The 18,318-nt window shown below is 54.1% G+C and overlaps 47 non-coding genes across 47 annotated transcripts; 9 read left to right on the top strand and 38 right to left on the bottom strand.

Annotated features, from left to right (window-relative positions):
• Positions 1–160: 160 nt before the first annotated feature.
• Positions 161–234, bottom strand: Trnai-aau (transfer RNA isoleucine (anticodon AAU)). Its single transcript has one exon. It is a non-coding gene; the product is annotated as a tRNA-Ile (tRNA).
• A 200-nt stretch (positions 235–434) lies between these two features.
• Positions 435–506, bottom strand: Trnae-uuc (transfer RNA glutamic acid (anticodon UUC)). The gene has a single exon. It is a non-coding gene; the product is annotated as a tRNA-Glu (tRNA).
• A 305-nt stretch (positions 507–811) lies between these two features.
• Positions 812–884, bottom strand: Trnam-cau (transfer RNA methionine (anticodon CAU)). The gene has a single exon. It is a non-coding gene; the product is annotated as a tRNA-Met (tRNA).
• Positions 885–1,045: 161 nt separating this feature from the next.
• On the bottom strand, positions 1,046–1,116 carry Trnag-gcc (transfer RNA glycine (anticodon GCC)). The gene has a single exon. It is a non-coding gene; the product is annotated as a tRNA-Gly (tRNA).
• A 350-nt stretch (positions 1,117–1,466) lies between these two features.
• Positions 1,467–1,538, top strand: Trnag-ucc (transfer RNA glycine (anticodon UCC)). The gene has a single exon. It is a non-coding gene; the product is annotated as a tRNA-Gly (tRNA).
• Positions 1,539–2,120: 582 nt separating this feature from the next.
• Trnai-aau (transfer RNA isoleucine (anticodon AAU)) lies at positions 2,121–2,194 on the bottom strand. The gene has a single exon. It is a non-coding gene; the product is annotated as a tRNA-Ile (tRNA).
• A 200-nt stretch (positions 2,195–2,394) lies between these two features.
• Positions 2,395–2,466, bottom strand: Trnae-uuc (transfer RNA glutamic acid (anticodon UUC)). The gene has a single exon. It is a non-coding gene; the product is annotated as a tRNA-Glu (tRNA).
• Positions 2,467–2,771: 305 nt separating this feature from the next.
• Trnam-cau (transfer RNA methionine (anticodon CAU)) lies at positions 2,772–2,844 on the bottom strand. The gene has a single exon. It is a non-coding gene; the product is annotated as a tRNA-Met (tRNA).
• A 161-nt stretch (positions 2,845–3,005) lies between these two features.
• Positions 3,006–3,076, bottom strand: Trnag-gcc (transfer RNA glycine (anticodon GCC)). The gene has a single exon. It is a non-coding gene; the product is annotated as a tRNA-Gly (tRNA).
• A 355-nt stretch (positions 3,077–3,431) lies between these two features.
• Trnag-ucc (transfer RNA glycine (anticodon UCC)) lies at positions 3,432–3,503 on the top strand. Its single transcript has one exon. It is a non-coding gene; the product is annotated as a tRNA-Gly (tRNA).
• A 582-nt stretch (positions 3,504–4,085) lies between these two features.
• Trnai-aau (transfer RNA isoleucine (anticodon AAU)) lies at positions 4,086–4,159 on the bottom strand. Its single transcript has one exon. It is a non-coding gene; the product is annotated as a tRNA-Ile (tRNA).
• A 200-nt stretch (positions 4,160–4,359) lies between these two features.
• On the bottom strand, positions 4,360–4,431 carry Trnae-uuc (transfer RNA glutamic acid (anticodon UUC)). The gene has a single exon. It is a non-coding gene; the product is annotated as a tRNA-Glu (tRNA).
• A 305-nt stretch (positions 4,432–4,736) lies between these two features.
• On the bottom strand, positions 4,737–4,809 carry Trnam-cau (transfer RNA methionine (anticodon CAU)). The gene has a single exon. It is a non-coding gene; the product is annotated as a tRNA-Met (tRNA).
• Positions 4,810–4,970: 161 nt separating this feature from the next.
• On the bottom strand, positions 4,971–5,041 carry Trnag-gcc (transfer RNA glycine (anticodon GCC)). The gene has a single exon. It is a non-coding gene; the product is annotated as a tRNA-Gly (tRNA).
• Positions 5,042–5,396: 355 nt separating this feature from the next.
• Trnag-ucc (transfer RNA glycine (anticodon UCC)) lies at positions 5,397–5,468 on the top strand. The gene has a single exon. It is a non-coding gene; the product is annotated as a tRNA-Gly (tRNA).
• Positions 5,469–6,050: 582 nt separating this feature from the next.
• Positions 6,051–6,124, bottom strand: Trnai-aau (transfer RNA isoleucine (anticodon AAU)). The gene has a single exon. It is a non-coding gene; the product is annotated as a tRNA-Ile (tRNA).
• Positions 6,125–6,324: 200 nt separating this feature from the next.
• Trnae-uuc (transfer RNA glutamic acid (anticodon UUC)) lies at positions 6,325–6,396 on the bottom strand. Its single transcript has one exon. It is a non-coding gene; the product is annotated as a tRNA-Glu (tRNA).
• Positions 6,397–6,701: 305 nt separating this feature from the next.
• Trnam-cau (transfer RNA methionine (anticodon CAU)) lies at positions 6,702–6,774 on the bottom strand. Its single transcript has one exon. It is a non-coding gene; the product is annotated as a tRNA-Met (tRNA).
• A 161-nt stretch (positions 6,775–6,935) lies between these two features.
• Trnag-gcc (transfer RNA glycine (anticodon GCC)) lies at positions 6,936–7,006 on the bottom strand. Its single transcript has one exon. It is a non-coding gene; the product is annotated as a tRNA-Gly (tRNA).
• Positions 7,007–7,361: 355 nt separating this feature from the next.
• On the top strand, positions 7,362–7,433 carry Trnag-ucc (transfer RNA glycine (anticodon UCC)). Its single transcript has one exon. It is a non-coding gene; the product is annotated as a tRNA-Gly (tRNA).
• Positions 7,434–8,015: 582 nt separating this feature from the next.
• Positions 8,016–8,089, bottom strand: Trnai-aau (transfer RNA isoleucine (anticodon AAU)). Its single transcript has one exon. It is a non-coding gene; the product is annotated as a tRNA-Ile (tRNA).
• A 200-nt stretch (positions 8,090–8,289) lies between these two features.
• On the bottom strand, positions 8,290–8,361 carry Trnae-uuc (transfer RNA glutamic acid (anticodon UUC)). The gene has a single exon. It is a non-coding gene; the product is annotated as a tRNA-Glu (tRNA).
• A 305-nt stretch (positions 8,362–8,666) lies between these two features.
• Positions 8,667–8,739, bottom strand: Trnam-cau (transfer RNA methionine (anticodon CAU)). The gene has a single exon. It is a non-coding gene; the product is annotated as a tRNA-Met (tRNA).
• Positions 8,740–8,900: 161 nt separating this feature from the next.
• Trnag-gcc (transfer RNA glycine (anticodon GCC)) lies at positions 8,901–8,971 on the bottom strand. Its single transcript has one exon. It is a non-coding gene; the product is annotated as a tRNA-Gly (tRNA).
• A 355-nt stretch (positions 8,972–9,326) lies between these two features.
• Trnag-ucc (transfer RNA glycine (anticodon UCC)) lies at positions 9,327–9,398 on the top strand. The gene has a single exon. It is a non-coding gene; the product is annotated as a tRNA-Gly (tRNA).
• A 582-nt stretch (positions 9,399–9,980) lies between these two features.
• Trnai-aau (transfer RNA isoleucine (anticodon AAU)) lies at positions 9,981–10,054 on the bottom strand. The gene has a single exon. It is a non-coding gene; the product is annotated as a tRNA-Ile (tRNA).
• Positions 10,055–10,254: 200 nt separating this feature from the next.
• Positions 10,255–10,326, bottom strand: Trnae-uuc (transfer RNA glutamic acid (anticodon UUC)). The gene has a single exon. It is a non-coding gene; the product is annotated as a tRNA-Glu (tRNA).
• Positions 10,327–10,631: 305 nt separating this feature from the next.
• Positions 10,632–10,704, bottom strand: Trnam-cau (transfer RNA methionine (anticodon CAU)). Its single transcript has one exon. It is a non-coding gene; the product is annotated as a tRNA-Met (tRNA).
• A 161-nt stretch (positions 10,705–10,865) lies between these two features.
• Positions 10,866–10,936, bottom strand: Trnag-gcc (transfer RNA glycine (anticodon GCC)). The gene has a single exon. It is a non-coding gene; the product is annotated as a tRNA-Gly (tRNA).
• A 355-nt stretch (positions 10,937–11,291) lies between these two features.
• Trnag-ucc (transfer RNA glycine (anticodon UCC)) lies at positions 11,292–11,363 on the top strand. Its single transcript has one exon. It is a non-coding gene; the product is annotated as a tRNA-Gly (tRNA).
• Positions 11,364–11,946: 583 nt separating this feature from the next.
• Positions 11,947–12,020, bottom strand: Trnai-aau (transfer RNA isoleucine (anticodon AAU)). The gene has a single exon. It is a non-coding gene; the product is annotated as a tRNA-Ile (tRNA).
• Positions 12,021–12,220: 200 nt separating this feature from the next.
• On the bottom strand, positions 12,221–12,292 carry Trnae-uuc (transfer RNA glutamic acid (anticodon UUC)). The gene has a single exon. It is a non-coding gene; the product is annotated as a tRNA-Glu (tRNA).
• A 305-nt stretch (positions 12,293–12,597) lies between these two features.
• On the bottom strand, positions 12,598–12,670 carry Trnam-cau (transfer RNA methionine (anticodon CAU)). Its single transcript has one exon. It is a non-coding gene; the product is annotated as a tRNA-Met (tRNA).
• A 161-nt stretch (positions 12,671–12,831) lies between these two features.
• Positions 12,832–12,902, bottom strand: Trnag-gcc (transfer RNA glycine (anticodon GCC)). The gene has a single exon. It is a non-coding gene; the product is annotated as a tRNA-Gly (tRNA).
• A 350-nt stretch (positions 12,903–13,252) lies between these two features.
• Positions 13,253–13,324, top strand: Trnag-ucc (transfer RNA glycine (anticodon UCC)). The gene has a single exon. It is a non-coding gene; the product is annotated as a tRNA-Gly (tRNA).
• A 583-nt stretch (positions 13,325–13,907) lies between these two features.
• On the bottom strand, positions 13,908–13,981 carry Trnai-aau (transfer RNA isoleucine (anticodon AAU)). Its single transcript has one exon. It is a non-coding gene; the product is annotated as a tRNA-Ile (tRNA).
• A 200-nt stretch (positions 13,982–14,181) lies between these two features.
• Positions 14,182–14,253, bottom strand: Trnae-uuc (transfer RNA glutamic acid (anticodon UUC)). Its single transcript has one exon. It is a non-coding gene; the product is annotated as a tRNA-Glu (tRNA).
• A 305-nt stretch (positions 14,254–14,558) lies between these two features.
• On the bottom strand, positions 14,559–14,631 carry Trnam-cau (transfer RNA methionine (anticodon CAU)). The gene has a single exon. It is a non-coding gene; the product is annotated as a tRNA-Met (tRNA).
• Positions 14,632–14,792: 161 nt separating this feature from the next.
• Trnag-gcc (transfer RNA glycine (anticodon GCC)) lies at positions 14,793–14,863 on the bottom strand. Its single transcript has one exon. It is a non-coding gene; the product is annotated as a tRNA-Gly (tRNA).
• A 350-nt stretch (positions 14,864–15,213) lies between these two features.
• On the top strand, positions 15,214–15,285 carry Trnag-ucc (transfer RNA glycine (anticodon UCC)). Its single transcript has one exon. It is a non-coding gene; the product is annotated as a tRNA-Gly (tRNA).
• A 582-nt stretch (positions 15,286–15,867) lies between these two features.
• Positions 15,868–15,941, bottom strand: Trnai-aau (transfer RNA isoleucine (anticodon AAU)). The gene has a single exon. It is a non-coding gene; the product is annotated as a tRNA-Ile (tRNA).
• Positions 15,942–16,141: 200 nt separating this feature from the next.
• Trnae-uuc (transfer RNA glutamic acid (anticodon UUC)) lies at positions 16,142–16,213 on the bottom strand. Its single transcript has one exon. It is a non-coding gene; the product is annotated as a tRNA-Glu (tRNA).
• A 305-nt stretch (positions 16,214–16,518) lies between these two features.
• On the bottom strand, positions 16,519–16,591 carry Trnam-cau (transfer RNA methionine (anticodon CAU)). Its single transcript has one exon. It is a non-coding gene; the product is annotated as a tRNA-Met (tRNA).
• Positions 16,592–16,752: 161 nt separating this feature from the next.
• Trnag-gcc (transfer RNA glycine (anticodon GCC)) lies at positions 16,753–16,823 on the bottom strand. Its single transcript has one exon. It is a non-coding gene; the product is annotated as a tRNA-Gly (tRNA).
• Positions 16,824–17,178: 355 nt separating this feature from the next.
• Positions 17,179–17,250, top strand: Trnag-ucc (transfer RNA glycine (anticodon UCC)). The gene has a single exon. It is a non-coding gene; the product is annotated as a tRNA-Gly (tRNA).
• Positions 17,251–17,832: 582 nt separating this feature from the next.
• On the bottom strand, positions 17,833–17,906 carry Trnai-aau (transfer RNA isoleucine (anticodon AAU)). The gene has a single exon. It is a non-coding gene; the product is annotated as a tRNA-Ile (tRNA).
• A 200-nt stretch (positions 17,907–18,106) lies between these two features.
• Trnae-uuc (transfer RNA glutamic acid (anticodon UUC)) lies at positions 18,107–18,178 on the bottom strand. Its single transcript has one exon. It is a non-coding gene; the product is annotated as a tRNA-Glu (tRNA).
• Positions 18,179–18,318: the final 140 nt, after the last annotated feature.

The following is an 18,318-nucleotide window of genomic DNA, read 5'->3' as shown; positions in this document are numbered from 1 at the left end:
GTATTCAAAATATTATGCCCATTGCCGAGTGAATGCTGTAGCGCTTCCCGACAAGTCGGGTTCGGATCCTCTGTCAACTTCCACGCATGGTGATGATCTTTTGGTCATCACACTCGCCAGCTGAAATCGGCGCTGCCTTTTCGTAGTAGTAAAAGAGTAGTGGCCCGTGGGGGGATCGAACCCGCGACCTTCGCGTTATTAGCACGACGCTCTAACCAACTGAGCTAACGGGCCTCGGCAGATGCAGTTGCTCAGCCCTAAACTGGAAACAGCTGGCATGAAGCCATACACCATTTCTATGGTCGTCGTGTGTCTGCTTCCCTAGTCTATATTCTGCTGACGGTCACGAAACAGTAGCTATATTGCGAGCAGGACGGGAAACGGCCGCTCGGACAGCTCAAACTTGTCACGATTCGTGTGGAAAAAAAATTCCGTTCCGGTACCGGGAATCGAACCCGGGCCTCCTGGGTGAAAGCCAGGTATCCTAGCCACTAGACCACACCGGATGTGGCCGTTCCATTGGACCGTTCGTACGGTCGCTTGTCGCACTTCGTGTCGAGTGCCACGTCGGCGCCCTTCTCTCTTTGCGAGCATCTTTGCACATACTGACTGGCAAGGCGCGCACCTCAAACGTCGCAGAGCAATGCTTTTGGCTTCATGCTGTGCTGGGAGAAGAGGAAAAGGGAAGCTGTAAGTAGCAATAAGAGGAAGTAAACATTTTCCCGCTGAAGCGTTGAAACGTTGTGGATAACAAACAAGAAATACGTTGGCGCCCCAGCAACAGCACCACCATCAGTCACAGAAAATTAAATGCCCCGGGTGAGGATCGAACTCACGACCTTAAGATTATGAGACTTACGCGCTGCCTACTGCGCTACCGAGGCACGGGTGAACCGTTTCTCCTGGAAACTGGGTAAGTTGCGTACCCAATATTAGACGTAGAAACACTGTTCTTCCTGGATAACGTGTTCTGTTGCTACAATTTCATTGCCGGCCCAGTTGATTGCGGTGTTGCGGCAGCATTATCGCGGGAAAAGCAAAATGATGCATCGGCCGGGAATCGAACCCGGGCCGCCCGCGTGGCAGGCGAGCATTCTACCACTGAACCACCGATGCTCGGGCCAGCGGTAACTTCACGCTGCTTCCCGAGCAGATGTCTCAAGGGAAAGTGGGGCTGCCGTCAAGCGCCGTAGCATTCTGTGCGGAAGACGCTGCAGACGCTGAATCCTGCACTGCACTGCACTGCACTGCTGAAAAATGCCGCCAGAACGCGGTCCTCTGCGTACTCTTGCGTCGCCGGCGCCGACTCTTGCCAAAGGATGCGAAGTGTGCGTGGATACGCCGTCCGAATGCAACTGGATGTGTTCCCCTAGCCTACCTCGAAATGCGCCTGCAGGTACGATCACCTTCGGCCGCTGCCGACAGGCGGGAAGCCGACACCGCGCGGCGTCGGGGCGCTCGCTTGTGCGGTGGTGGTGTAATGGTCAGCATAGTTGCCTTCCAAGCAGTTGATCCGGGTTCGATTCCCGGCCACCGCAGCAGGCTTTTAATTTCGCGTATGAGTACTTTTGCCGCGCGCTCTTAAATTATTGTTTTTTCCCCCCTCTTACTCGCTGCATACCAGCCCTTAGTGTGTCTCGACTTGTCTCGACTTTGCTCAGCTGACGCGAGAGCTGACGCTCTCAAATCGGCCTATATCAAAACGACAAGCACGATAAACGACTGAGAGAGGGGAGGAGAGGCGAGGCGATGGACACACAGCACGCCCCTTCATTTCACGGTGGCGTCTCCCTGACCGAATCGGGCTGTAGCTCCGAAAAGAAAAATAGGAAGTAAAACTGCCAATAGTACCCTGTGTTCCCATGCGCTCACCCGCCCAAGTACTGACAAGGGCCAAAGTTGTTACGCATCGGCAATCAGACATTTTCTTTCATTTTCTCTTCATCGGTTGAGAACCAGTGTATTCAAAATATTATGCCCATTGCCGAGTGAATGCTGTAGCGCTTCCCGACAAGTCGGGTTCGGATCCTCTGTCAACTTCCACGCATGGTGATGATCTTTTGGTCATCACACTCGCCAGCTGAAATCGGCGCTGCCTTTTCGTAGTAGTAAAAGAGTAGTGGCCCGTGGGGGGATCGAACCCGCGACCTTCGCGTTATTAGCACGACGCTCTAACCAACTGAGCTAACGGGCCTCGGCAGATGCAGTTGCTCAGCCCTAAACTGGAAACAGCTGGCATGAAGCCATACACCATTTCTATGGTCGTCGTGTGTCTGCTTCCCTAGTCTATATTCTGCTGACGGTCACGAAACAGTAGCTATATTGCGAGCAGGACGGGAAACGGCCGCTCGGACAGCTCAAACTTGTCACGATTCGTGTGGAAAAAAAATTCCGTTCCGGTACCGGGAATCGAACCCGGGCCTCCTGGGTGAAAGCCAGGTATCCTAGCCACTAGACCACACCGGGTGTGGTCGTTCCATTGGACCGTTCGTACGGTCGCTTGTCGCACTTCGTGTCGAGTGCCACGTCGGCGCCCTTCTCTCTTTGCGAGCATCTTTGCACATACTGACTGGCAAGGCGCGCACCTCAAACGTCGCAGAGCAATGCTTTTGGCTTCATGCTGTGCTGGGAGAAGAGGAAAAGGGAAGCTGTAAGTAGCAATAAGAGGAAGTAAACATTTTCCCGCTGAAGCGTTGAAACGTTGTGGATAACAAACAAGAAATACGTTGGCGCCCCAGCAACAGCACCACCATCAGTCACAGAAAATTAAATGCCCCGGGTGAGGATCGAACTCACGACCTTAAGATTATGAGACTTACGCGCTGCCTACTGCGCTACCGAGGCACGGGTGAACCGTTTCTCCTGGAAACTGGGTAAGTTGCGTACCCAATATTAGACGTAGAAACACTGTTCTTCCTGGATAACGTGTTCTGTTGCTACAATTTCATTGCCGGCCCAGTTGATTGCGGTGTTGCGGCAGCATTATCGCGGGAAAAGCAAAATGATGCATCGGCCGGGAATCGAACCCGGGCCGCCCGCGTGGCAGGCGAGCATTCTACCACTGAACCACCGATGCTCGGGCCAGCGGTAACTTCACGCTGCTTCCCGAGCAGATGTCTCAAGGGAAAGTGGGGCTGCCGTCAAGCGCCGTAGCATTCTGTGCGGAAGACGCTGCAGACGCTGAATCCTGCACTGCACTGCACTGCACTGCACTGCTGAAGAATGCCGCCAGAACGCGGTCCTCTGCGTACTCTTGCGTCGCCGGCGCCGACTCTTGCCAAAGGATGCGAAGTGTGCGTGGATACGCCGTCCGAATGCAACTGGATGTGTTCCCCTAGCCTACCTCGAAATGCGCCTGCAGGTACGATCACCTTCGGCCGCTGCCGACAGGCGGGAAGCCGACACCGCGCGGCGTCGGGGCGCTCGCTTGTGCGGTGGTGGTGTAATGGTCAGCATAGTTGCCTTCCAAGCAGTTGATCCGGGTTCGATTCCCGGCCACCGCAGCAGGCTTTTAATTTCGCGTATGAGTACTTTTGCCGCGCGCTCTTAAATTATTGTTTTTTCCCCCCTCTTACTCGCTGCATACCAGCCCTTAGTGTGTCTCGACTTGTCTCGACTTTGCTCAGCTGACGCGAGAGCTGACGCTCTCAAATCGGCCTATATCAAAACGACAAGCACGATAAACGACTGAGAGAGGGGAGGAGAGGCGAGGCGATGGACACACAGCACGCCCCTTCATTTCACGGTGGCGTCTCCCTGACCGAATCGGGCTGTAGCTCCGAAAAGAAAAATAGGAAGTAAAACTGCCAATAGTACCCTGTGTTCCCATGCGCTCACCCGCCCAAGTACTGACAAGGGCCAAAGTTGTTACGCATCGGCAATCAGACATTTTCTTTCATTTTCTCTTCATCGGTTGAGAACCAGTGTATTCAAAATATTATGCCCATTGCCGAGTGAATGCTGTAGCGCTTCCCGACAAGTCGGGTTCGGATCCTCTGTCAACTTCCACGCATGGTGATGATCTTTTGGTCATCACACTCGCCAGCTGAAATCGGCGCTGCCTTTTCGTAGTAGTAAAAGAGTAGTGGCCCGTGGGGGGATCGAACCCGCGACCTTCGCGTTATTAGCACGACGCTCTAACCAACTGAGCTAACGGGCCTCGGCAGATGCAGTTGCTCAGCCCTAAACTGGAAACAGCTGGCATGAAGCCATACACCATTTCTATGGTCGTCGTGTGTCTGCTTCCCTAGTCTATATTCTGCTGACGGTCACGAAACAGTAGCTATATTGCGAGCAGGACGGGAAACGGCCGCTCGGACAGCTCAAACTTGTCACGATTCGTGTGGAAAAAAAATTCCGTTCCGGTACCGGGAATCGAACCCGGGCCTCCTGGGTGAAAGCCAGGTATCCTAGCCACTAGACCACACCGGGTGTGGTCGTTCCATTGGACCGTTCGTACGGTCGCTTGTCGCACTTCGTGTCGAGTGCCACGTCGGCGCCCTTCTCTCTTTGCGAGCATCTTTGCACATACTGACTGGCAAGGCGCGCACCTCAAACGTCGCAGAGCAATGCTTTTGGCTTCATGCTGTGCTGGGAGAAGAGGAAAAGGGAAGCTGTAAGTAGCAATAAGAGGAAGTAAACATTTTCCCGCTGAAGCGTTGAAACGTTGTGGATAACAAACAAGAAATACGTTGGCGCCCCAGCAACAGCACCACCATCAGTCACAGAAAATTAAATGCCCCGGGTGAGGATCGAACTCACGACCTTAAGATTATGAGACTTACGCGCTGCCTACTGCGCTACCGAGGCACGGGTGAACCGTTTCTCCTGGAAACTGGGTAAGTTGCGTACCCAATATTAGACGTAGAAACACTGTTCTTCCTGGATAACGTGTTCTGTTGCTACAATTTCATTGCCGGCCCAGTTGATTGCGGTGTTGCGGCAGCATTATCGCGGGAAAAGCAAAATGATGCATCGGCCGGGAATCGAACCCGGGCCGCCCGCGTGGCAGGCGAGCATTCTACCACTGAACCACCGATGCTCGGGCCAGCGGTAACTTCACGCTGCTTCCCGAGCAGATGTCTCAAGGGAAAGTGGGGCTGCCGTCAAGCGCCGTAGCATTCTGTGCGGAAGACGCTGCAGACGCTGAATCCTGCACTGCACTGCACTGCACTGCACTGCTGAAGAATGCCGCCAGAACGCGGTCCTCTGCGTACTCTTGCGTCGCCGGCGCCGACTCTTGCCAAAGGATGCGAAGTGTGCGTGGATACGCCGTCCGAATGCAACTGGATGTGTTCCCCTAGCCTACCTCGAAATGCGCCTGCAGGTACGATCACCTTCGGCCGCTGCCGACAGGCGGGAAGCCGACACCGCGCGGCGTCGGGGCGCTCGCTTGTGCGGTGGTGGTGTAATGGTCAGCATAGTTGCCTTCCAAGCAGTTGATCCGGGTTCGATTCCCGGCCACCGCAGCAGGCTTTTAATTTCGCGTATGAGTACTTTTGCCGCGCGCTCTTAAATTATTGTTTTTTCCCCCCTCTTACTCGCTGCATACCAGCCCTTAGTGTGTCTCGACTTGTCTCGACTTTGCTCAGCTGACGCGAGAGCTGACGCTCTCAAATCGGCCTATATCAAAACGACAAGCACGATAAACGACTGAGAGAGGGGAGGAGAGGCGAGGCGATGGACACACAGCACGCCCCTTCATTTCACGGTGGCGTCTCCCTGACCGAATCGGGCTGTAGCTCCGAAAAGAAAAATAGGAAGTAAAACTGCCAATAGTACCCTGTGTTCCCATGCGCTCACCCGCCCAAGTACTGACAAGGGCCAAAGTTGTTACGCATCGGCAATCAGACATTTTCTTTCATTTTCTCTTCATCGGTTGAGAACCAGTGTATTCAAAATATTATGCCCATTGCCGAGTGAATGCTGTAGCGCTTCCCGACAAGTCGGGTTCGGATCCTCTGTCAACTTCCACGCATGGTGATGATCTTTTGGTCATCACACTCGCCAGCTGAAATCGGCGCTGCCTTTTCGTAGTAGTAAAAGAGTAGTGGCCCGTGGGGGGATCGAACCCGCGACCTTCGCGTTATTAGCACGACGCTCTAACCAACTGAGCTAACGGGCCTCGGCAGATGCAGTTGCTCAGCCCTAAACTGGAAACAGCTGGCATGAAGCCATACACCATTTCTATGGTCGTCGTGTGTCTGCTTCCCTAGTCTATATTCTGCTGACGGTCACGAAACAGTAGCTATATTGCGAGCAGGACGGGAAACGGCCGCTCGGACAGCTCAAACTTGTCACGATTCGTGTGGAAAAAAAATTCCGTTCCGGTACCGGGAATCGAACCCGGGCCTCCTGGGTGAAAGCCAGGTATCCTAGCCACTAGACCACACCGGATGTGGCCGTTCCATTGGACCGTTCGTACGGTCGCTTGTCGCACTTCGTGTCGAGTGCCACGTCGGCGCCCTTCTCTCTTTGCGAGCATCTTTGCACATACTGACTGGCAAGGCGCGCACCTCAAACGTCGCAGAGCAATGCTTTTGGCTTCATGCTGTGCTGGGAGAAGAGGAAAAGGGAAGCTGTAAGTAGCAATAAGAGGAAGTAAACATTTTCCCGCTGAAGCGTTGAAACGTTGTGGATAACAAACAAGAAATACGTTGGCGCCCCAGCAACAGCACCACCATCAGTCACAGAAAATTAAATGCCCCGGGTGAGGATCGAACTCACGACCTTAAGATTATGAGACTTACGCGCTGCCTACTGCGCTACCGAGGCACGGGTGAACCGTTTCTCCTGGAAACTGGGTAAGTTGCGTACCCAATATTAGACGTAGAAACACTGTTCTTCCTGGATAACGTGTTCTGTTGCTACAATTTCATTGCCGGCCCAGTTGATTGCGGTGTTGCGGCAGCATTATCGCGGGAAAAGCAAAATGATGCATCGGCCGGGAATCGAACCCGGGCCGCCCGCGTGGCAGGCGAGCATTCTACCACTGAACCACCGATGCTCGGGCCAGCGGTAACTTCACGCTGCTTCCCGAGCAGATGTCTCAAGGGAAAGTGGGGCTGCCGTCAAGCGCCGTAGCATTCTGTGCGGAAGACGCTGCAGACGCTGAATCCTGCACTGCACTGCACTGCACTGCACTGCTGAAGAATGCCGCCAGAACGCGGTCCTCTGCGTACTCTTGCGTCGCCGGCGCCGACTCTTGCCAAAGGATGCGAAGTGTGCGTGGATACGCCGTCCGAATGCAACTGGATGTGTTCCCCTAGCCTACCTCGAAATGCGCCTGCAGGTACGATCACCTTCGGCCGCTGCCGACAGGCGGGAAGCCGACACCGCGCGGCGTCGGGGCGCTCGCTTGTGCGGTGGTGGTGTAATGGTCAGCATAGTTGCCTTCCAAGCAGTTGATCCGGGTTCGATTCCCGGCCACCGCAGCAGGCTTTTAATTTCGCGTATGAGTACTTTTGCCGCGCGCTCTTAAATTATTGTTTTTTCCCCCCTCTTACTCGCTGCATACCAGCCCTTAGTGTGTCTCGACTTGTCTCGACTTTGCTCAGCTGACGCGAGAGCTGACGCTCTCAAATCGGCCTATATCAAAACGACAAGCACGATAAACGACTGAGAGAGGGGAGGAGAGGCGAGGCGATGGACACACAGCACGCCCCTTCATTTCACGGTGGCGTCTCCCTGACCGAATCGGGCTGTAGCTCCGAAAAGAAAAATAGGAAGTAAAACTGCCAATAGTACCCTGTGTTCCCATGCGCTCACCCGCCCAAGTACTGACAAGGGCCAAAGTTGTTACGCATCGGCAATCAGACATTTTCTTTCATTTTCTCTTCATCGGTTGAGAACCAGTGTATTCAAAATATTATGCCCATTGCCGAGTGAATGCTGTAGCGCTTCCCGACAAGTCGGGTTCGGATCCTCTGTCAACTTCCACGCATGGTGATGATCTTTTGGTCATCACACTCGCCAGCTGAAATCGGCGCTGCCTTTTCGTAGTAGTAAAAGAGTAGTGGCCCGTGGGGGGATCGAACCCGCGACCTTCGCGTTATTAGCACGACGCTCTAACCAACTGAGCTAACGGGCCTCGGCAGATGCAGTTGCTCAGCCCTAAACTGGAAACAGCTGGCATGAAGCCATACACCATTTCTATGGTCGTCGTGTGTCTGCTTCCCTAGTCTATATTCTGCTGACGGTCACGAAACAGTAGCTATATTGCGAGCAGGACGGGAAACGGCCGCTCGGACAGCTCAAACTTGTCACGATTCGTGTGGAAAAAAAATTCCGTTCCGGTACCGGGAATCGAACCCGGGCCTCCTGGGTGAAAGCCAGGTATCCTAGCCACTAGACCACACCGGATGTGGCCGTTCCATTGGACCGTTCGTACGGTCGCTTGTCGCACTTCGTGTCGAGTGCCACGTCGGCGCCCTTCTCTCTTTGCGAGCATCTTTGCACATACTGACTGGCAAGGCGCGCACCTCAAACGTCGCAGAGCAATGCTTTTGGCTTCATGCTGTGCTGGGAGAAGAGGAAAAGGGAAGCTGTAAGTAGCAATAAGAGGAAGTAAACATTTTCCCGCTGAAGCGTTGAAACGTTGTGGATAACAAACAAGAAATACGTTGGCGCCCCAGCAACAGCACCACCATCAGTCACAGAAAATTAAATGCCCCGGGTGAGGATCGAACTCACGACCTTAAGATTATGAGACTTACGCGCTGCCTACTGCGCTACCGAGGCACGGGTGAACCGTTTCTCCTGGAAACTGGGTAAGTTGCGTACCCAATATTAGACGTAGAAACACTGTTCTTCCTGGATAACGTGTTCTGTTGCTACAATTTCATTGCCGGCCCAGTTGATTGCGGTGTTGCGGCAGCATTATCGCGGGAAAAGCAAAATGATGCATCGGCCGGGAATCGAACCCGGGCCGCCCGCGTGGCAGGCGAGCATTCTACCACTGAACCACCGATGCTCGGGCCAGCGGTAACTTCACGCTGCTTCCCGAGCAGATGTCTCAAGGGAAAGTGGGGCTGCCGTCAAGCGCCGTAGCATTCTGTGCGGAAGACGCTGCAGACGCTGAATCCTGCACTGCACTGCACTGCACTGCACTGCTGAAAAATGCCGCCAGAACGCGGTCCTCTGCGTACTCTTGCGTCGCCGGCGCCGACTCTTGCCAAAGGATGCGAAGTGTGCGTGGATACGCCGTCCGAATGCAACTGGATGTGTTCCCCTAGCCTACCTCGAAATGCGCCTGCAGGTACGATCACCTTCGGCCGCTGCCGACAGGCGGGAAGCCGACACCGCGCGGCGTCGTGGCGCTCGCTTGTGCGGTGGTGGTGTAATGGTCAGCATAGTTGCCTTCCAAGCAGTTGATCCGGGTTCGATTCCCGGCCACCGCAGCAGGCTTTTAATTTCGCGTATGAGTACTTTTGCCGCGCGCTCTTAAATTATTGTTTTTTCCCCCCTCTTACTCGCTGCATACCAGCCCTTAGTGTGTCTCGACTTGTCTCGACTTTGCTCAGCTGACGCGAGAGCTGACGCTCTCAAATCGGCCTATATCAAAACGACAAGCACGATAAACGACTGAGAGAGGGGAGGAGAGGCGAGGCGATGGACACACAGCACGCCCCTTCATTTCACGGTGGCGTCTCCCTGACCGAATCGGGCTGTAGCTCCGAAAAGAAAAATAGGAAGTAAAACTGCCAATAGTACCCTGTGTTCCCATGCGCTCACCCGCCCAAGTACTGACAAGGGCCAAAGTTGTTACGCATCGGCAATCAGACATTTTCTTTCATTTTCTCTTCATCGGTTGAGAACCAGTGTATTCAAAATATTATGCCCATTGCCGAGTGAATGCTGTAGCGCTTCCCGACAAGTCGGGTTCGGATCCTCTGTCAACTTCCACGCATGGTGATGATCTTTTGGTCATCACACTCGCCAGCTGAAATCGGCGCTGCCTTTTCGTAGTAGTAAAAGAGTAGTGGCCCGTGGGGGGATCGAACCCGCGACCTTCGCGTTATTAGCACGACGCTCTAACCAACTGAGCTAACGGGCCTCGGCAGATGCAGTTGCTCAGCCCTAAACTGGAAACAGCTGGCATGAAGCCATACACCATTTCTATGGTCGTCGTGTGTCTGCTTCCCTAGTCTATATTCTGCTGACGGTCACGAAACAGTAGCTATATTGCGAGCAGGACGGGAAACGGCCGCTCGGACAGCTCAAACTTGTCACGATTCGTGTGGAAAAAAAATTCCGTTCCGGTACCGGGAATCGAACCCGGGCCTCCTGGGTGAAAGCCAGGTATCCTAGCCACTAGACCACACCGGGTGTGGTCGTTCCATTGGACCGTTCGTACGGTCGCTTGTCGCACTTCGTGTCGAGTGCCACGTCGGCGCCCTTCTCTCTTTGCGAGCATCTTTGCACATACTGACTGGCAAGGCGCGCACCTCAAACGTCGCAGAGCAATGCTTTTGGCTTCATGCTGTGCTGGGAGAAGAGGAAAAGGGAAGCTGTAAGTAGCAATAAGAGGAAGTAAACATTTTCCCGCTGAAGCGTTGAAACGTTGTGGATAACAAACAAGAAATACGTTGGCGCCCCAGCAACAGCACCACCATCAGTCACAGAAAATTAAATGCCCCGGGTGAGGATCGAACTCACGACCTTAAGATTATGAGACTTACGCGCTGCCTACTGCGCTACCGAGGCACGGGTGAACCGTTTCTCCTGGAAACTGGGTAAGTTGCGTACCCAATATTAGACGTAGAAACACTGTTCTTCCTGGATAACGTGTTCTGTTGCTACAATTTCATTGCCGGCCCAGTTGATTGCGGTGTTGCGGCAGCATTATCGCGGGAAAAGCAAAATGATGCATCGGCCGGGAATCGAACCCGGGCCGCCCGCGTGGCAGGCGAGCATTCTACCACTGAACCACCGATGCTCGGGCCAGCGGTAACTTCACGCTGCTTCCCGAGCAGATGTCTCAAGGGAAAGTGGGGCTGCCGTCAAGCGCCGTAGCATTCTGTGCGGAAGACGCTGCAGACGCTGAATCCTGCACTGCACTGCACTGCACTGCACTGCTGAAAAATGCCGCCAGAACGCGGTCCTCTGCGTACTCTTGCGTCGCCGGCGCCGACTCTTGCCAAAGGATGCGAAGTGTGCGTGGATACGCCGTCCGAATGCAACTGGATGTGTTCCCCTAGCCTACCTCGAAATGCGCCTGCAGGTACGATCACCTTCGGCCGCTGCCGACAGGCGGGAAGCCGACACCGCGCGGCGTCGTGGCGCTCGCTTGTGCGGTGGTGGTGTAATGGTCAGCATAGTTGCCTTCCAAGCAGTTGATCCGGGTTCGATTCCCGGCCACCGCAGCAGGCTTTTAATTTCGCGTATGAGTACTTTTGCCGCGCGCTCTTAAATTATTGTTTTTTTCCCCCCTCTTACTCGCTGCATACCAGCCCTTAGTGTGTCTCGACTTGTCTCGACTTTGCTCAGCTGACGCGAGAGCTGACGCTCTCAAATCGGCCTATATCAAAACGACAAGCACGATAAACGACTGAGAGAGGGGAGGAGAGGCGAGGCGATGGACACACAGCACGCCCCTTCATTTCACGGTGGCGTCTCCCTGACCGAATCGGGCTGTAGCTCCGAAAAGAAAAATAGGAAGTAAAACTGCCAATAGTACCCTGTGTTCCCATGCGCTCACCCGCCCAAGTACTGACAAGGGCCAAAGTTGTTACGCATCGGCAATCAGACATTTTCTTTCATTTTCTCTTCATCGGTTGAGAACCAGTGTATTCAAAATATTAAGCCCATTGCCGAGTGAATGCTGTAGCGCTTCCCGACAAGTCGGGTTCGGATCCTCTGTCAACTTCCACGCATGGTGATGATCTTTTGGTCATCACACTCGCCAGCTGAAATCGGCGCTGCCTTTTCGTAGTAGTAAAAGAGTAGTGGCCCGTGGGGGGATCGAACCCGCGACCTTCGCGTTATTAGCACGACGCTCTAACCAACTGAGCTAACGGGCCTCGGCAGATGCAGTTGCTCAGCCCTAAACTGGAAACAGCTGGCATGAAGCCATACACCATTTCTATGGTCGTCGTGTGTCTGCTTCCCTAGTCTATATTCTGCTGACGGTCACGAAACAGTAGCTATATTGCGAGCAGGACGGGAAACGGCCGCTCGGACAGCTCAAACTTGTCACGATTCGTGTGGAAAAAAAATTCCGTTCCGGTACCGGGAATCGAACCCGGGCCTCCTGGGTGAAAGCCAGGTATCCTAGCCACTAGACCACACCGGATGTGGCCGTTCCATTGGACCGTTCGTACGGTCGCTTGTCGCACTTCGTGTCGAGTGCCACGTCGGCGCCCTTCTCTCTTTGCGAGCATCTTTGCACATACTGACTGGCAAGGCGCGCACCTCAAACGTCGCAGAGCAATGCTTTTGGCTTCATGCTGTGCTGGGAGAAGAGGAAAAGGGAAGCTGTAAGTAGCAATAAGAGGAAGTAAACATTTTCCCGCTGAAGCGTTGAAACGTTGTGGATAACAAACAAGAAATACGTTGGCGCCCCAGCAACAGCACCACCATCAGTCACAGAAAATTAAATGCCCCGGGTGAGGATCGAACTCACGACCTTAAGATTATGAGACTTACGCGCTGCCTACTGCGCTACAGAGGCACGGGTGAACCGTTTCTCCTGGAAACTGGGTAAGTTGCGTACCCAATATTAGACGTAGAAACACTGTTCTTCCTGGATAACGTGTTCTGTTGCTACAATTTCATTGCCGGCCCAGTTGATTGCGGTGTTGCGGCAGCATTATCGCGGGAAAAGCAAAATGATGCATCGGCCGGGAATCGAACCCGGGCCGCCCGCGTGGCAGGCGAGCATTCTACCACTGAACCACCGATGCTCGGGCCAGCGGTAACTTCACGCTGCTTCCCGAGCAGATGTCTCAAGGGAAAGTGGGGCTGCCGTCAAGCGCCGTAGCATTCTGTGCGGAAGACGCTGCAGACGCTGAATCCTGCACTGCACTGCACTGCACTGCTGAAAAATGCCGCCAGAACGCGGTCCTCTGCGTACTCTTGCGTCGCCGGCGCCGACTCTTGCCAAAGGATGCGAAGTGTGCGTGGATACGCCGTCCGAATGCAACTGGATGTGTTCCCCTAGCCTACCTCGAAATGCGCCTGCAGGTACGATCACCTTCGGCCGCTGCCGACAGGCGGGAAGCCGACACCGCGCGGCGTCGTGGCGCTCGCTTGTGCGGTGGTGGTGTAATGGTCAGCATAGTTGCCTTCCAAGCAGTTGATCCGGGTTCGATTCCCGGCCACCGCAGCAGGCTTTTAATTTCGCGTATGAGTACTTTTGCCGCGCGCTCTTAAATTATTGTTTTTTTCCCCCCTCTTACTCGCTGCATACCAGCCCTTAGTGTGTCTCGACTTGTCTCGACTTTGCTCAGCTGACGCGAGAGCTGACGCTCTCAAATCGGCCTATATCAAAACGACAAGCACGATAAACGACTGAGAGAGGGGAGGAGAGGCGAGGCGATGGACACACAGCACGCCCCTTCATTTCACGGTGGCGTCTCCCTGACCGAATCGGGCTGTAGCTCCGAAAAGAAAAATAGGAAGTAAAACTGCCAATAGTACCCTGTGTTCCCATGCGCTCACCCGCCCAAGTACTGACAAGGGCCAAAGTTGTTACGCATCGGCAATCAGACATTTTCTTTCATTTTCTCTTCATCGGTTGAGAACCAGTGTATTCAAAATATTAAGCCCATTGCCGAGTGAATGCTGTAGCGCTTCCCGACAAGTCGGGTTCGGATCCTCTGTCAACTTCCACGCATGGTGATGATCTTTTGGTCATCACACTCGCCAGCTGAAATCGGCGCTGCCTTTTCGTAGTAGTAAAAGAGTAGTGGCCCGTGGGGGGATCGAACCCGCGACCTTCGCGTTATTAGCACGACGCTCTAACCAACTGAGCTAACGGGCCTCGGCAGATGCAGTTGCTCAGCCCTAAACTGGAAACAGCTGGCATGAAGCCATACACCATTTCTATGGTCGTCGTGTGTCTGCTTCCCTAGTCTATATTCTGCTGACGGTCACGAAACAGTAGCTATATTGCGAGCAGGACGGGAAACGGCCGCTCGGACAGCTCAAACTTGTCACGATTCGTGTGGAAAAAAAATTCCGTTCCGGTACCGGGAATCGAACCCGGGCCTCCTGGGTGAAAGCCAGGTATCCTAGCCACTAGACCACACCGGATGTGGCCGTTCCATTGGACCGTTCGTACGGTCGCTTGTCGCACTTCGTGTCGAGTGCCACGTCGGCGCCCTTCTCTCTTTGCGAGCATCTTTGCACATACTGACTGGCAAGGCGCGCACCTCAAACGTCGCAGAGCAATGCTTTTGGCTTCATGCTGTGCTGGGAGAAGAGGAAAAGGGAAGCTGTAAGTAGCAATAAGAGGAAGTAAACATTTTCCCGCTGAAGCGTTGAAACGTTGTGGATAACAAACAAGAAATACGTTGGCGCCCCAGCAACAGCACCACCATCAGTCACAGAAAATTAAATGCCCCGGGTGAGGATCGAACTCACGACCTTAAGATTATGAGACTTACGCGCTGCCTACTGCGCTACAGAGGCACGGGTGAACCGTTTCTCCTGGAAACTGGGTAAGTTGCGTACCCAATATTAGACGTAGAAACACTGTTCTTCCTGGATAACGTGTTCTGTTGCTACAATTTCATTGCCGGCCCAGTTGATTGCGGTGTTGCGGCAGCATTATCGCGGGAAAAGCAAAATGATGCATCGGCCGGGAATCGAACCCGGGCCGCCCGCGTGGCAGGCGAGCATTCTACCACTGAACCACCGATGCTCGGGCCAGCGGTAACTTCACGCTGCTTCCCGAGCAGATGTCTCAAGGGAAAGTGGGGCTGCCGTCAAGCGCCGTAGCATTCTGTGCGGAAGACGCTGCAGACGCTGAATCCTGCACTGCACTGCACTGCACTGCTGAAAAATGCCGCCAGAACGCGGTCCTCTGCGTACTCTTGCGTCGCCGGCGCCGACTCTTGCCAAAGGATGCGAAGTGTGCGTGGATACGCCGTCCGAATGCAACTGGATGTGTTCCCCTAGCCTACCTCGAAATGCGCCTGCAGGTACGATCACCTTCGGCCGCTGCCGACAGGCGGGAAGCCGACACCGCGCGGCGTCGTGGCGCTCGCTTGTGCGGTGGTGGTGTAATGGTCAGCATAGTTGCCTTCCAAGCAGTTGATCCGGGTTCGATTCCCGGCCACCGCAGCAGGCTTTTAATTTCGCGTATGAGTACTTTTGCCGCGCGCTCTTAAATTATTGTTTTTTCCCCCCTCTTACTCGCTGCATACCAGCCCTTAGTGTGTCTCGACTTGTCTCGACTTTGCTCAGCTGACGCGAGAGCTGACGCTCTCAAATCGGCCTATATCAAAACGACAAGCACGATAAACGACTGAGAGAGGGGAGGAGAGGCGAGGCGATGGACACACAGCACGCCCCTTCATTTCACGGTGGCGTCTCCCTGACCGAATCGGGCTGTAGCTCCGAAAAGAAAAATAGGAAGTAAAACTGCCAATAGTACCCTGTGTTCCCATGCGCTCACCCGCCCAAGTACTGACAAGGGCCAAAGTTGTTACGCATCGGCAATCAGACATTTTCTTTCATTTTCTCTTCATCGGTTGAGAACCAGTGTATTCAAAATATTATGCCCATTGCCGAGTGAATGCTGTAGCGCTTCCCGACAAGTCGGGTTCGGATCCTCTGTCAACTTCCACGCATGGTGATGATCTTTTGGTCATCACACTCGCCAGCTGAAATCGGCGCTGCCTTTTCGTAGTAGTAAAAGAGTAGTGGCCCGTGGGGGGATCGAACCCGCGACCTTCGCGTTATTAGCACGACGCTCTAACCAACTGAGCTAACGGGCCTCGGCAGATGCAGTTGCTCAGCCCTAAACTGGAAACAGCTGGCATGAAGCCATACACCATTTCTATGGTCGTCGTGTGTCTGCTTCCCTAGTCTATATTCTGCTGACGGTCACGAAACAGTAGCTATATTGCGAGCAGGACGGGAAACGGCCGCTCGGACAGCTCAAACTTGTCACGATTCGTGTGGAAAAAAAATTCCGTTCCGGTACCGGGAATCGAACCCGGGCCTCCTGGGTGAAAGCCAGGTATCCTAGCCACTAGACCACACCGGATGTGGCCGTTCCATTGGACCGTTCGTACGGTCGCTTGTCGCACTTCGTGTCGAGTGCCACGTCGGCGCCCTTCTCTCTTTGCGAGCATCTTTGCACATACTGACTGGCAAGGCGCGCACCTCAAACGTCGCAGAGCAATGCTTTTGGCTTCATGCTGTGCTGGGAGAAGAGGAAAAGGGAAGCTGTAAGTAGCAATAAGAGGAAGTAAACATTTTCCCGCTGAAGCGTTGAAACGTTGTGGATAACAAACAAGAAATACGTTGGCGCCCCAGCAACAGCACCACCATCAGTCACAGAAAATTAAATGCCCCGGGTGAGGATCGAACTCACGACCTTAAGATTATGAGACTTACGCGCTGCCTACTGCGCTACCGAGGCACGGGTGAACCGTTTCTCCTGGAAACTGGGTAAGTTGCGTACCCAATATTAGACGTAGAAACACTGTTCTTCCTGGATAACGTGTTCTGTTGCTACAATTTCATTGCCGGCCCAGTTGATTGCGGTGTTGCGGCAGCATTATCGCGGGAAAAGCAAAATGATGCATCGGCCGGGAATCGAACCCGGGCCGCCCGCGTGGCAGGCGAGCATTCTACCACTGAACCACCGATGCTCGGGCCAGCGGTAACTTCACGCTGCTTCCCGAGCAGATGTCTCAAGGGAAAGTGGGGCTGCCGTCAAGCGCCGTAGCATTCTGTGCGGAAGACGCTGCAGACGCTGAATCCTGCACTGCACTGCACTGCACTGCACTGCTGAAAAATGCCGCCAGAACGCGGTCCTCTGCGTACTCTTGCGTCGCCGGCGCCGACTCTTGCCAAAGGATGCGAAGTGTGCGTGGATACGCCGTCCGAATGCAACTGGATGTGTTCCCCTAGCCTACCTCGAAATGCGCCTGCAGGTACGATCACCTTCGGCCGCTGCCGACAGGCGGGAAGCCGACACCGCGCGGCGTCGTGGCGCTCGCTTGTGCGGTGGTGGTGTAATGGTCAGCATAGTTGCCTTCCAAGCAGTTGATCCGGGTTCGATTCCCGGCCACCGCAGCAGGCTTTTAATTTCGCGTATGAGTACTTTTGCCGCGCGCTCTTAAATTATTGTTTTTTCCCCCCTCTTACTCGCTGCATACCAGCCCTTAGTGTGTCTCGACTTGTCTCGACTTTGCTCAGCTGACGCGAGAGCTGACGCTCTCAAATCGGCCTATATCAAAACGACAAGCACGATAAACGACTGAGAGAGGGGAGGAGAGGCGAGGCGATGGACACACAGCACGCCCCTTCATTTCACGGTGGCGTCTCCCTGACCGAATCGGGCTGTAGCTCCGAAAAGAAAAATAGGAAGTAAAACTGCCAATAGTACCCTGTGTTCCCATGCGCTCACCCGCCCAAGTACTGACAAGGGCCAAAGTTGTTACGCATCGGCAATCAGACATTTTCTTTCATTTTCTCTTCATCGGTTGAGAACCAGTGTATTCAAAATATTATGCCCATTGCCGAGTGAATGCTGTAGCGCTTCCCGACAAGTCGGGTTCGGATCCTCTGTCAACTTCCACGCATGGTGATGATCTTTTGGTCATCACACTCGCCAGCTGAAATCGGCGCTGCCTTTTCGTAGTAGTAAAAGAGTAGTGGCCCGTGGGGGGATCGAACCCGCGACCTTCGCGTTATTAGCACGACGCTCTAACCAACTGAGCTAACGGGCCTCGGCAGATGCAGTTGCTCAGCCCTAAACTGGAAACAGCTGGCATGAAGCCATACACCATTTCTATGGTCGTCGTGTGTCTGCTTCCCTAGTCTATATTCTGCTGACGGTCACGAAACAGTAGCTATATTGCGAGCAGGACGGGAAACGGCCGCTCGGACAGCTCAAACTTGTCACGATTCGTGTGGAAAAAAAATTCCGTTCCGGTACCGGGAATCGAACCCGGGCCTCCTGGGTGAAAGCCAGGTATCCTAGCCACTAGACCACACCGGGTGTGGTCGTTCCATTGGACCGTTCGTACGGTCGCTTGTCGCACTTCGTGTCGAGTGCCACGTCGGCGCCCTTCTCTCTTTGCGAGCATCTTTGCACATACTGACTGGCAAGGCGCGCACCTCAAACGTCGCAGAGCAATG

This window comes from Schistocerca cancellata, unplaced genomic scaffold (genome assembly GCF_023864275.1).
Source record: "Schistocerca cancellata isolate TAMUIC-IGC-003103 unplaced genomic scaffold, iqSchCanc2.1 HiC_scaffold_320, whole genome shotgun sequence".
NCBI classification, from domain to species: Eukaryota; Metazoa; Arthropoda; class Insecta; order Orthoptera; family Acrididae; genus Schistocerca; species Schistocerca cancellata.
Note: the sequence above shows the minus strand (reverse complement) of the source record. Positions and strands in the feature narration are given on the sequence as shown.